Consider the following 12,128-nt stretch of genomic DNA (forward strand, 5'->3'; position numbering starts at 1 on the left):
CGGCGAAGGTCTGCAAGATCTTCATGGTCTGCTGCATGCTGCACAACATGGCAGTTGAAAGAGCTGTGCCACTCATCCTGAATCAACATGACGAGGACCATCCACCCGTGGAGTACGAAGGGCTTGGCAATGGGGCTAGTGATGTGGAGGATGTGGAGCCGCAAGAGGACATCCGGACTCGGCTCATACGCGACTTCTTTGCTTAGTGGTGAGTACCAGGGTCTGAGTGTGCACGCATTGGTCCCCGTGTGGCATGCGTTGTGATGTGTGTCTCCACCTGCATGTATGGCACGTGTGTCAGAGGTGTGTGTGGGTGTGTCACTGGAGTGATGGTGGCAGTGATGGTAGTATTTCCCCAGTCATAATTGTGACCTAGCATGTTGTCATCCATACATGTGTCGAGTAAATGCACATGCAAGTGGCTGTGCTTTTTGTGGCTGACTTCTTGTGTGTCTCTCTTCCCCAGGTACCTGCGCATGCCGTTTGCTGGTTGCATTGTTGTGGCACTGCTATTCCTCATGGACATGACATCGTGGGCTGACTCAGCGTTACAGGCACGGACACGTTTGGAAGTCTCCATGGGGTAAGGGATGCATCTGGGGTGTATTGGGTGTGGCTGTTGTTCACGATGTGTGCACACTTCCCCGATCGGGGTTTGGTTCCTCTGCAGTCATGTGGCATCCCCATGGGACACGACATGCAGCTGGGTACACCTGAATAGATGGGCTGCCTGGTTGTCAGTCATCAGTGATGGGATAGTGGATTGTGATGATGGCATCAATGTGTGTGACACTGCCCTCGGACACATACGGTTGACATTGTCTTGGCATGGCGTGGGACTTCCACATCAGCGGATCTATGGTGTATGTCAGGCTCTCCGTGTGCAGCTGTGGGTTTTAGCTGTTAGCCGACACTTGTGTGCCAGTTCCATGGCTATCACGCATTTGTGGTGCAGAAGGGGGGTGCCAGTGTTGGACCCACATGTTACTCCACATGATGTGTTCATGTGTACTTCAAGTTGCCTCTGCAATCCCAAAAACATGACTAATAAAGGTGTCCCTATGCCTCCAAGGTGCCTCTTCTCAGTCAATGCTGGTGTGTTGGCACGGTGCATCCTGCATGTCTGGCATGGTATTGCCTGATTGTGGCTATGTGTCAATGTGTCGTGTGGCAAGATGCAAGCTGTGTGTGTGTGCTGAGACTGTGTATTGGGCATGATGTCCATGACTGTGTGGGTATTGTGACATGTGCCATCCCCATGCATCCAACGTTGTCCATGACCCCATTCTCTGCATCCACCGGACTCAAGCTTGCAGGACATGGTTCTGCCACCTGTCTACACATACCTGGGTGCCCCCCAGGACACTGGCCAGGATCCCTGACCTCTGCGCATGACTGTTGCTGTACTCAATGTGTCTGTCAGCACGGTTGTTCGGCCACCCCCTCAGCTGGTTCTGCCCATCACGGGTGTGTATGGTGCTCCATGTCTGTCTTGCCTAATAAACTGTGACCCATGTGTCCTGTGCCAGACTCAGGCCCCAGGGTGTGGATGGTTGAAGTGAACAGATGACTCAGGCATGTTTAGACTGTACAAGACACATGTTAGGTAATAATGCTACCAGCAGGCATCTACTCTTAATAGTGTGATTTATTATTGGGGGGGCGGACAAAGTGAGGGGCTTTCCGGGATTAGGGAATCCAAAGTTCAGTAGGGGAGTTGGTGTCCTTGCCATTGGAAATCCTCAGAGTCCATGCCACAGTCTTTGTCAACATTGGTCAGCCAGTGACCAGCAGGGCCATGTGGCAGAGAATGTCTCTTGATGCTGTGATGCTGTTGCTCCAGTGGGCCAGGTGCCAGGCCAGGTGTCCTGGGAGATGGTGATGTAGCAGCCACCCTCACGGTCCTTTCCGTGGACGACCCGGCTTCCTGCGGGGAACCTCAGCAGCAGGCCGTGACGACGTCTGGGATGCTCCGTCGGATGTTTCCTCCTCCTCCTCCTGATCCCTCCCTGTGGGTGGTGATGTTCTCCGCCTTCTGGCACAGGGAGGGTCGGCCATGGTGTCGGCCATCCGACGGAGTGTAGCGTGAATCCCCTGGAACGCCGTCACTTGCTCAGCCTGTCTGTCCTCCATCCTCCGTTGGTGTACCTGTAGACAGGCTATTAGCTCTGCATGTTGCTGGGCCTGCTGGACCTTGATCCCCTCGAGGACGGACACAACCTGGGCCATGCCCGTGTTGTCCTGCCGGTATGAGTCCAGGATGTTACGGACATGGGAAAATACCGGATCCCCAGCCAACTGGTCAGGCTCGCGCCTCCGCCGTCCTCCACTCCCACCACCCCTGCCCACTTGCGTCTGGCCTGCACTTGTGGGCACATCGGGTCTCCGGGACCCCTGAGGGGTGGCATTGGCGTTGTCGCCTGCCTCCTCCTGGGTGCCCGGGACACCGTGTCCCTCCTGGCGAGCCTGGCTGCATTGTGGTGTTGGGGCAGGGATCCTGGGTGTCTCCTGGGATGTGGCAGGAGTGGGGGTGGTGGTTGGCACGGTTGTACCTGACGCAGGTGCTGCAGGTGGTTGGACACCAGAGGGGCCAGGTCGGTCGGGGTCGTCCGCAGAGTGGTGAGAGTGGTTGCTGCCGGTGGGATCGGTCTCCTGCAGATCCGGGTCCTGTGAGTGTTCCCCCCCAGTGTTGGGGGGTGCAGCACGACGTTGACCTGTGTGTGAGAGAGAAAATGTTAATTTTGGTCCATGCAACATCCATGTTTCATCCGTTTCAAAGTTGCCACATTTCCTCTTGGAATTAGGATCTGTCTTGCATTCCACTCACAGTGCACTTGTGCATGGGTGTGTCCCTTGGGCACCAATTTGGCCCCTTTAACTATGTGTGGCACAGTCTTACTTGCTGCGTCAAGTGTGACTGCAGTCAGCAGTGGAGTGTGCAGGTGTGGCGAGCCATGCATTTGCGCCTTCCTTGTAGCACTGTACATGTGCACATGGAGTGGATCCACACACTTATATGATGCAGGTGGCTGTCCTTGTGCTCGTGTACAGGTTGTGACATGGCCCTGCGTTTTGCCATGATGAAGAGGGGGGGTTCTGGCACTGGCCACCCTTGTCTACATGCACGCAGTCCACCTGCAGACGAGCAGACATTCCCACACACCAAAGGACTGATTTGCTCTCCCTGTGTCTCCCTCCTTCTCTGTCCCCCTCTCCCTCCCTCTCTGTCCCCCTCTCCCTCCCTCTCTGTCCCCCTCTCCCTCCCTCTCTGTCCCCCTCTCCCTCCCTCTGTGTGTCAGCCTCCTCCCTCTGTCCGTCTTCCTGTGTCTCCCTCCTTCTCTGTCCCCCTCTCCCTCCCTCTCTGTCCCCCTCTCCCTCCCTCTCTGTCCCCCTCTCCCTCCCTCTCTGTCCCCCTCTCCCTCCCTCCGTGTGTCACCCTCTGTCACCTTGGCCCAGCTTCCTGGGCACACACTGTTAGCAGATCTTTGAGTGGCCCTTGGCCTGTTGATGTGAGTTTGTTTCTGATCTCCAGGCACCCATTGGGTGTGATGTGTGTCTGTGCGCTGCTGCTGTGGTGGTGTGTGCTGCCACTCTTTCACAATGGTGGCTGTTCATTAGCTGCTGTCATGTGCAAAACAGTGCCTTCACCCCCATGTGTTGATGCAAGGCGTCCGCCATTTGCTGGCAAGTCATTCCTGTGTTGGGACACAGTGTTTGTCTGGCTGTGACCTAGGCCATATGGGCAGAGGGCATTGTTGTCTGCTTTGGAGTCGCACTATGTGATTTTTTGTGCCCAGCCTCCCGCCATCCGGGTTACCGTGTCATGTGTTGTTGTCTTCTGTGGCCTGTGACTTGACATTGTCCAGCTGGGTGCATGGGGCATGGTGGCAGGAGTGGCATGTGTTGCGAAGACACCCACCTGAACTCCGGTTTGTTCCTTCGTTGAGCTGCTTGATCCCAACACCCTCTGGAGACCACCGAGGCAACAAGAACAAGGACCTTGTAACCTGAATGGACCCCCGAGAGGGAAGGGGGGAAGTGGATGAGAGAGAAAAGACAAACACTGGACTTGCGTCTTGGGCTCCTTTAGAAACCTTCTTTGGAAGCGAGTTGACGTTTGCTTTTGGGAATACACCACTTGGAGACTGCACTCTCAGGGATTATGTCCGGAAGCCTGTCACTAGTCTTGCTATCTATACACAAAGAAAGATGTACATAAGTTATTCACTTCACAACCAATCGTAAAAGTACAATTCTTAAACTGCGTCTGTGCATATAACGCATACCATATGACAGGATTCTTTCACAGTAAAGCCTTGATTGTTTTTTCTCCAATGATGTGGTAGTCCGTCTTCTAGACAGTTAAGTATAACCAAATACTTTACAAACAGTATTATATTCTCACAAAGGTTGTTCCAGAAACCTTCTTTACAAACAAGGTGGTAATCTTTACACAAATGGAATCACCAAAGATGACGTTAGGTTCTGCAAATCAATTACATTTCTTGATTTTTCCCAAAGTCACAAATGGTTCCTGACTTGTTCACCCTGTGGTAATGTTCTGTAAAATAAAAACAATGTCCTCAAAACGTCCTCTGCTCTTGAATAATGTTTCTTTTATAGTTCGGCAGAGATTAGTCTGGTAAAACGATAGTTGCTCTCTAAAAGCTCCTCAGAACAACTTGCAGGAGAAACGACTGTTCTTGGAATTAAAGCGCTAGGTCTTGACTTTTTATTTAGGAAGAGAAAAAGGAATCTCTTACCTTGTTTAGGTATTTACCCAAGTGAAGTATCAGCGCTTCGAAACGATGCTTTGTTTATTAGTCTTGGTCTTGTTTCCTAGGTAACCGGAACCTTGCGCGGAAGAAGCAGGAGAGGAGCGCTCCCGAGCGGAAGACGATCCAGCCGGACCGCTTTCAAGGAAACTCCGAGGGAAGCCGGAAGCGCTTGCTGGCAGGAATCAGGGATGACTGAAGCTGGAGTCCAGAACGGAGTCAGGTAGGCACTGCTACGAGAAGCGAAGCAGTGAAGGCTTGCGGGTGGGGGTTTAAATAGCAAAGGGAGAGGGGTAGCGTAGCGAAGGCTCTCGAATAAAACGTGTCCTGGGTGTGCCCAAGCATGAGGCGTTTTGCTGCTAACACGTGCTGGAAAGAACTTCAGTTTGCACGTGTATAACCATTTAGCCATTCTTGCGGTTGACACGTGTATAACGGTAACGTGTTGAGCCTTCTGACACAATGCAGAAAAGTAACACAAAAACAAACATTGATACCTACAAATAATATCCTCACAGAGTGTGATGAGCTTCTTTACAATACAGTTTGATCAGTTGCACAAATTATCACAAGAAACATGTAGAATGCGTCCTGCATGCTTTACGTTTTCTTAACAGTTCTCCCCCCCAAAGGCCGTCTAATTGGGCGGGGTTTGTCTGGGTGCAAGGCATGGAAGGATCGAATGAGACGTGGAGCATTAACATTTTTTTCTGGTTCCCAAGATCTTTCAGTCGCATCATAACCTTTCCAATCAATCAAATAATATAAACGGCCATTAACACGTTTTGAGTCCATAATACGACTGACCTCATATTCTTCATGATCCCCCACAATCACTGGAGGTGGTGGATTATCCTGTCGGGTAGCAGGATTACATGGTTTGAGCAGGGAAACGTGAAACACTGGGTGGATACAGAAATCTTTTGGTAAGGTTAGTCTTATAGATACAGGATTCAAAATGTTCTCAATTGGATAGGGTCCAATATATCTTGGCTTTAACTTTTTTGGACTATCCATTTGAATGTTTTTTGTAGATAGCCAAACAAGATCTCCTTTTTGGTAAGGTGGAGTTGGGTTTCTATGTTTATCTACAGTCATTTTCATTTTCATTTTGTGTTTTGCTAAATGTTGTTTTGCTACATCTTGCAATTGTCTTAATTTGTGCAAACGCTCAGTGACTGCTGGTACATCATCTTTGGAATCTAGGGGAATAGTTGGAAGAGACCGTGGATGTTTACCGGTAAGAAAATAAAATGGTGAACAACCAATGGCTGAATGATAACTATTGTTGTAAGAGAATTCAGCTAAAGGTAAAACCTCATCCCAACTAGTTGACACAGAAGATGTCAGACAGCGTAAGGCTTGTTCCAGATACTGATTTAATTTTTCAGTTTGGCCATCTGTCTGAGGGTGAAATGCTGAAGATAAAGCAATGTCTATCCCCAAGTGTTTACATAAGTGTCTCCAAAATTTAGAAATAAATTGGGGGCCTCTGTCCGACACAATTTTACTGGGCAAACCATGAAGCTTTACAATGTTAGTAAGAAAAATGTCACTGAATTCTCCTGCATTCGGCAATTTAGTTAAGGGAATGAAATGTCCCATTTTTGATAGCTGGTCTACAACTACCAAAATAGTAGTGTAAGAATGTGAGATTGGTAAATCTGTAATGAAATCTAGACTAATGGTGTGCCAGGAAGATGGAGGTATAGGCAATGGTTGTAAAAGTCCGGCAGGAGATTGGTGGTCTGTCTTTTGTCTAGCACAAACTGGGCATGACTTTACATAGTGCTGAATGTCTTTGGTAATGTTTTTCCACCAAAAATATCTCTGACAAAGCTCTACTGTCTTATGTATTCCTGGGTGACCCGCCAAACTAGAATCATGGTTCCAGGTTAATACCTGTTGTCTTAAGTTCCCTGGTGGGACAAACAATTTTTTGTTATGTAAGAAATAGCCTTTGTGAATAGAATTCTTCTTTTGCGCAAGCCAATCTTGTTGATTTAGTGCCTGCAAGCTCTGTTTTAATTGACTTAAAAAGGTGTCTATTTGTGTGAATGCAACCACTTTTTCAGACGGTATTATGGTTTGAACCTTTAACTTTTCATCAGGTTGTTTATCACAGACTAACCTAGAAAGTGTATCAGACAACAATTGTTTTTCTCCTGGTCGATAGGTGATAATAAAATCAAACTCGCTAAAAAATTGTAACCAGCGCATTTGTCTGGGAGTTAAAGCCTTAACAGTGGTAAAAAATTGTAGGTTTTTATGATCTGAAAATATTGTAATAGTATGCTTGGCTCCTAACAAATGGTGTCTCCATTCAGCAAATACTGCCTTGATTGCCAATAGTTCTCTCTCAGCAATCGTATAGTTTTGCTCAGCTGGTAATAGTTTTCGTGAATAGAAAGCAATAGGATGCAAGCGGCCAGTAGTTTGGTCTTTTTGCATTAAAACTCCTCCTAAAGCAGTTTGAGACGCATCTGCTTCCACAAAAAATGGTCTATCAGGATCTGGGTGGATCAAAAGTGGAGCAGACGTAAAGGCCTTTTTCAATGCAGTAAAAGCCACTTCAGCTTCCGAAGTCCATTGAAATTTTGTTCCTTTCTTCAGTAAGCGTGTGATAGGGCTAACTATCTCAGAAAAGTTTGAAATAAAGCGCCGGTAAAAATTAGCGAACCCTAAAACACGTTGTATCTCTTTTACTGACGATGGAGTGGGCCAATTTAAAATGGCTTCTACCTTCTTTTTGTCCATCGTAATTCCTTCTGGAGTAAGCCAATAACCCAAAAACTCAACCTTTTTGGAATGAAAAACACATTTTTCTAGTTTTACATACAAAGAGTTCTCTTGTAATCTTTGTAAGACAGAACGAACATGGTGAACATGTTCATCATCAGTTTTGGAAAAAATTAGTATATCGTCAATGTATACGATAACACATATGTCCAAAAAATCATGCAGTACCTCATTAATGAAGTACTGAAACGCAGCTGGAGCGTTGCAAAGCCCAAAGGGCATGACAGTATATTCGTAGAGGCCAAATTTCGTGCGGAAAGCGGTTTTCCACTCGTCCCCCTCCTTTACGCGGACCAGATGATAAGCACCGCGTAAATCCAATTTCGTATAGATACTAGAGCCTTTCACTTGATTCAACAGTACAGGAATCAAGGGGAGGGGATAACGATTTTTAATCGTGGCTTTGTTTACCGCACGATAATCAATACACGCTCTTAAATCGCCAGATTTTTTAGACACGAAGAAGAGCGGCGAGGACACAGGAGATGTGGAATGTCGAATGAACCCTTTTTCTAAGAGTTCTTCCAAATATGTTTTAAGGTATTCGTTTTCTGGCTCAGTTAAAGCGTAAATCCTACTACATGGTAAGACTGCTCCTGGAATTAGATCTATTCTGCAATCATAAATTCTGTGAGGAGGCAACTGAGTTGCCTGGACCGGGTCAAAAACATCAGAAAAGTCTTCATATTCACTGGGTATCTGAGGAACTGTTGAGTCTACTGCGGAACAACTCAGAGGTATTATAGGATCTTGCAATTCCTGATAACAATGCGACCTACAATGTACCGAACCTAAAGTCACTGTTCTTTTAACCCAATCTATATGGGGGTTATGTCGTTCCAACCAAGGGATGCCGAGAATGACACCAAATGTTGTAGTGTCAATGAGATCAAACATAGTTTCTTCTGTGTGTCCGTTTTCAGCAATGATTGTTAGCGGTTTGGTGTGAAACTTAATTAACCCTGAAGATAAGGCTGACCCATCTACTGCTCTAACAATTTCAGGTTCCGCCTTTGGAATGCGAACTACACCTAATTCTTTTGCTAACTCAAGATCAAAAAAGTTCCCAGTAGCTCCTGAGTCAATCATAACAGCTATGCAGTGTCTATGCTGAGTGGAAAGTATGAAAGTCATTCTAATAGTAAAATGTTTAGGTGTGTGTGTTACTACATTTGTAGCATAATGTGAGATCTGTGGTTTGCATAATCTCGAAGAACCGATCTCATCTTTCTTCGAGATGACTAGTTTTCCGACTCTAGGGGAACCGAATCAAGAACTGCTACACCCTTTTTTTTATTGGGTTTTACAGGACAGTCTTTGGCATAGTGTCCAGCTTTGCCACAGTATAAACAAAGATTCCCTTTTCGCCTGCGCTCTTTTTCCTCTGAGGATAATGGTCCTTTTATACTTCCTATTTGCATTGGTTCTACACGAGTGTTTTTGTCGTCTGACTCTTTCTTTTCTACCTTAAAATGTAAGGCCCTGAAATCTCCTCTGGTTTTTTCACTTTTACGTTCTCCCAATCTGTGGTCTAATTTTACTACTAAATCTAAAAATTCAGAATAATCTTGAGGAAGATCAACAATGTGTGCTAAGGAGTCCTTAAGGTCATCTCTAAGACCTCGATAAAAAAGAGATACTCTTTTATCGTCTGGCCAATGAGTCTCAGATAATAATCTGTTAAACGTGGTAACATAAGTAATGAGATCTTTTGAACCCTGACGGAGATTCAGTAACTCATTATCTGAGGCGTGAATAAATACATGCTTGGCAAATAACCCTGACATAGCTGTTTTAAATGCGTTGAGATTATGCAATAAAGGGTCATTATTATCAACTAAAGGCATTGCCCAACTTGCTGCCACCCCACCCAAATACGAGATAATGAAAGCTACTTTTGAAGTGTCTGAGGTAAAAATCTGTGGCTTACATAAAAAATGTAGGTGGCATTGACTCATGAAAGTTGTGAAACGACTACAATCCCCTGTGAATCGTTCGGGGTTGGCTAAGGGAACTGGGCTGGGTGATAACACAGTAACTTGGAAGTTCTGATCAGTATTGACTCCGTTAGAGGAGGCCGAATTATTGACATGAGGATTGAAATTGAACCTAGATGGAGAGATAAGGGGTTTACCTCCTTCTGTGCTTGCGCTTGGATCTCTCCAACTAGTAAACCCCGTTCTTGTCCTGTCCAGCTCTACCCTAAGGGCCTGATTCTCTTGTCTTAATTCTTGCATTTCTCCAGCTAATCTACGAACCAAAGTAGTTAACTGGGACGAGTCTAGTGTATCGGTTTCGTAATCCATTCTGCAGGGTCAATGAAGGAACGGGTGTTTAAAGGCTTCGCTTACTGTTGCGAAGACACCCACCTGAACTCCGGTTTGTTCCTTCGTTGAGCTGCTTGATCCCAACACCCTCTGGAGACCACCGAGGCAACAAGAACAAGGACCTTGTAACCTGAATGGACCCCCGAGAGGTAAGGGGGGAAGTGGATGAGAGAGAAAAGACAAACACTGGACTTGCGTCTTGGGCTCCTTTAGAAACCTTCTTTGGAAGCGAGTTGACGTTTGCTTTTGGGAATACACCACTTGGAGACTGCACTCTCAGGGATTATGTCCGGAAGCCTGTCACTAGTCTTGCTATCTATACACAAAGAAAGATGTACATAAGTTATTCACTTCACAACCAATCGTAAAAGTACAATTCTTAAACTGCGTCTGTGCATATAACGCATACCATATGACAGGATTCTTTCACAGTAAAGCCTTGATTGTTTTTTCTCCAATGATGTGGTAGTCCGTCTTCTAGACAGTTAAGTATAACCAAATACTTTACAAACAGTATTATATTCTCACAAAGGTTGTTCCAGAAACCTTCTTTACAAACAAGGTGGTAATCTTTACACAAATGGAATCACCAAAGATGACGTTAGGTTCTGCAAATCAATTACATTTCTTGATTTTTCCCAAAGTCACAAATGGTTCCTGACTTGTTCACCCTGTGGTAATGTTCTGTAAAATAAAAACAATGTCCTCAAAACGTCCTCTGCTCTTGAATAATGTTTCTTTTATAGTTCGGCAGAGATTAGTCTGGTAAAACGATAGTTGCTCTCTAAAAGCTCCTCAGAACAACTTGCAGGAGAAACGACTGTTCTTGGAATTAAAGCGCTAGGTCTTGACTTTTTATTTAGGAAGAGAAAAAGGAATCTCTTACCTTGTTTAGGTATTTACCCAAGTGAAGTATCAGCGCTTCGAAACGATGCTTTGTTTATTAGTCTTGGTCTTGTTTCCTAGGTAACCGGAACCTTGCGCGGAAGAAGCAGGAGAGGAGCGCTCCCGAGCGGAAGACGATCCAGCCGGACCGCTTTCAAGGAAACTCCGAGGGAAGCCGGAAGCGCTTGCTGGCAGGAATCAGGGATGACTGAAGCTGGAGTCCAGAACGGAGTCAGGTAGGCACTGCTACGAGAAGCGAAGCAGTGAAGGCTTGCGGGTGGGGGTTTAAATAGCAAAGGGAGAGGGGTAGCGTAGCGAAGGCTCTCGAATAAAACGTGTCCTGGGTGTGCCCAAGCATGAGGCGTTTTGCTGCTAACACGTGCTGGAAAGAACTTCAGTTTGCACGTGTATAACCATTTAGCCATTCTTGCGGTTGACACGTGTATAACGGTAACGTGTTGAGCCTTCTGACACAATGCAGAAAAGTAACACAAAAACAAACATTGATACCTACAAATAATATCCTCACAGAGTGTGATGAGCTTCTTTACAATACAGTTTGATCAGTTGCACAAATTATCACAAGAAACATGTAGAATGCGTCCTGCATGCTTTACGTTTTCTTAACAGCATGTGCCTGCTCATGGAGTGTGGTTGAGTCATGCGATGGCTTGTGGTGGTTGCGTGCCTGTTAGTAATTTTGGTTGTGGTTGCAGTTCCCCCCATGTGAGGTGCGTTGTTTGTGTACTCACCCGGGTCTCGGAGTCCTTCTACTCCTTCAACTGCCTCCACCGGCAGTATGGCCATCACCCTCTCCTCCCAGGGATGGTACTGTACGGCTCTGCGGGAGGGCCCTCCTCCGGTGGCGTTGGCCTGGTCGTGTTCCTCCTGCCTCTTGGCTCTGACCCTCCTCCGCAGATCGTACCACCTGTTCTGGCAATCCTGCTTGGTCCTCCTGGTGTCCGCAACAGCATTCACAGCATCGACGATGGTCTGCCACATGGCTGTTTTGGCTGCCTGGCTGGTGCTTCTGACCAATGTTCCAAAGATCTGTGGCTCGACTCTGAGGATTTGATCAACAAGGACCTCCAACTCTCGGTGACTGAACTTTGGATTCTTGGTAGTGGGCATGGTGAGGGGTGTGGGTGGGGATGGTGTGGGTGTGGGTGGGGATGGTGTGGGTGTGGGGGGTGTGTGGATGTTGGGGGGGGTGTGGATGGTTGTGTGTGTGTGTGAATGTGATGAGAGGGTGTTTGTGAGGGTGGTCGTGTGAAGGTGTGCAAGTGTAAGGTGTGGTGTAGCTTGTAGTCTGGTTCTGTGGTGTCTGGCAGCAGTGAGTCTG

The 12,128-nt window shown here is 46.9% G+C and overlaps 1 protein-coding gene across 5 annotated transcripts in view; it reads left to right on the forward strand.

Moving 5' to 3' along the window:
• Positions 1–12,128, forward strand: part of LOC146866400 (vitamin D-binding protein-like) — a 666,911-nt gene that overhangs the window by 34,941 nt on the left and 619,842 nt on the right. For all 5 annotated transcript variants that reach the window (XM_085636444.1, XM_085636422.1, XM_085636460.1 and 2 more), the window contains exons 2-3: positions 4,844–4,998; positions 10,868–11,022. The gene's annotated coding sequence lies outside the window, so the exon portion shown is untranslated. The remainder of the gene's footprint in view (positions 1–4,843; positions 4,999–10,867; positions 11,023–12,128) is intronic.

The sequence above is a fragment of the Triturus cristatus genome, chromosome 2_1 (assembly GCF_964204655.1).
Source record: "Triturus cristatus chromosome 2_1, aTriCri1.1, whole genome shotgun sequence".
NCBI lineage: Eukaryota > Metazoa > Chordata > Amphibia > Caudata > Salamandridae > Triturus > Triturus cristatus.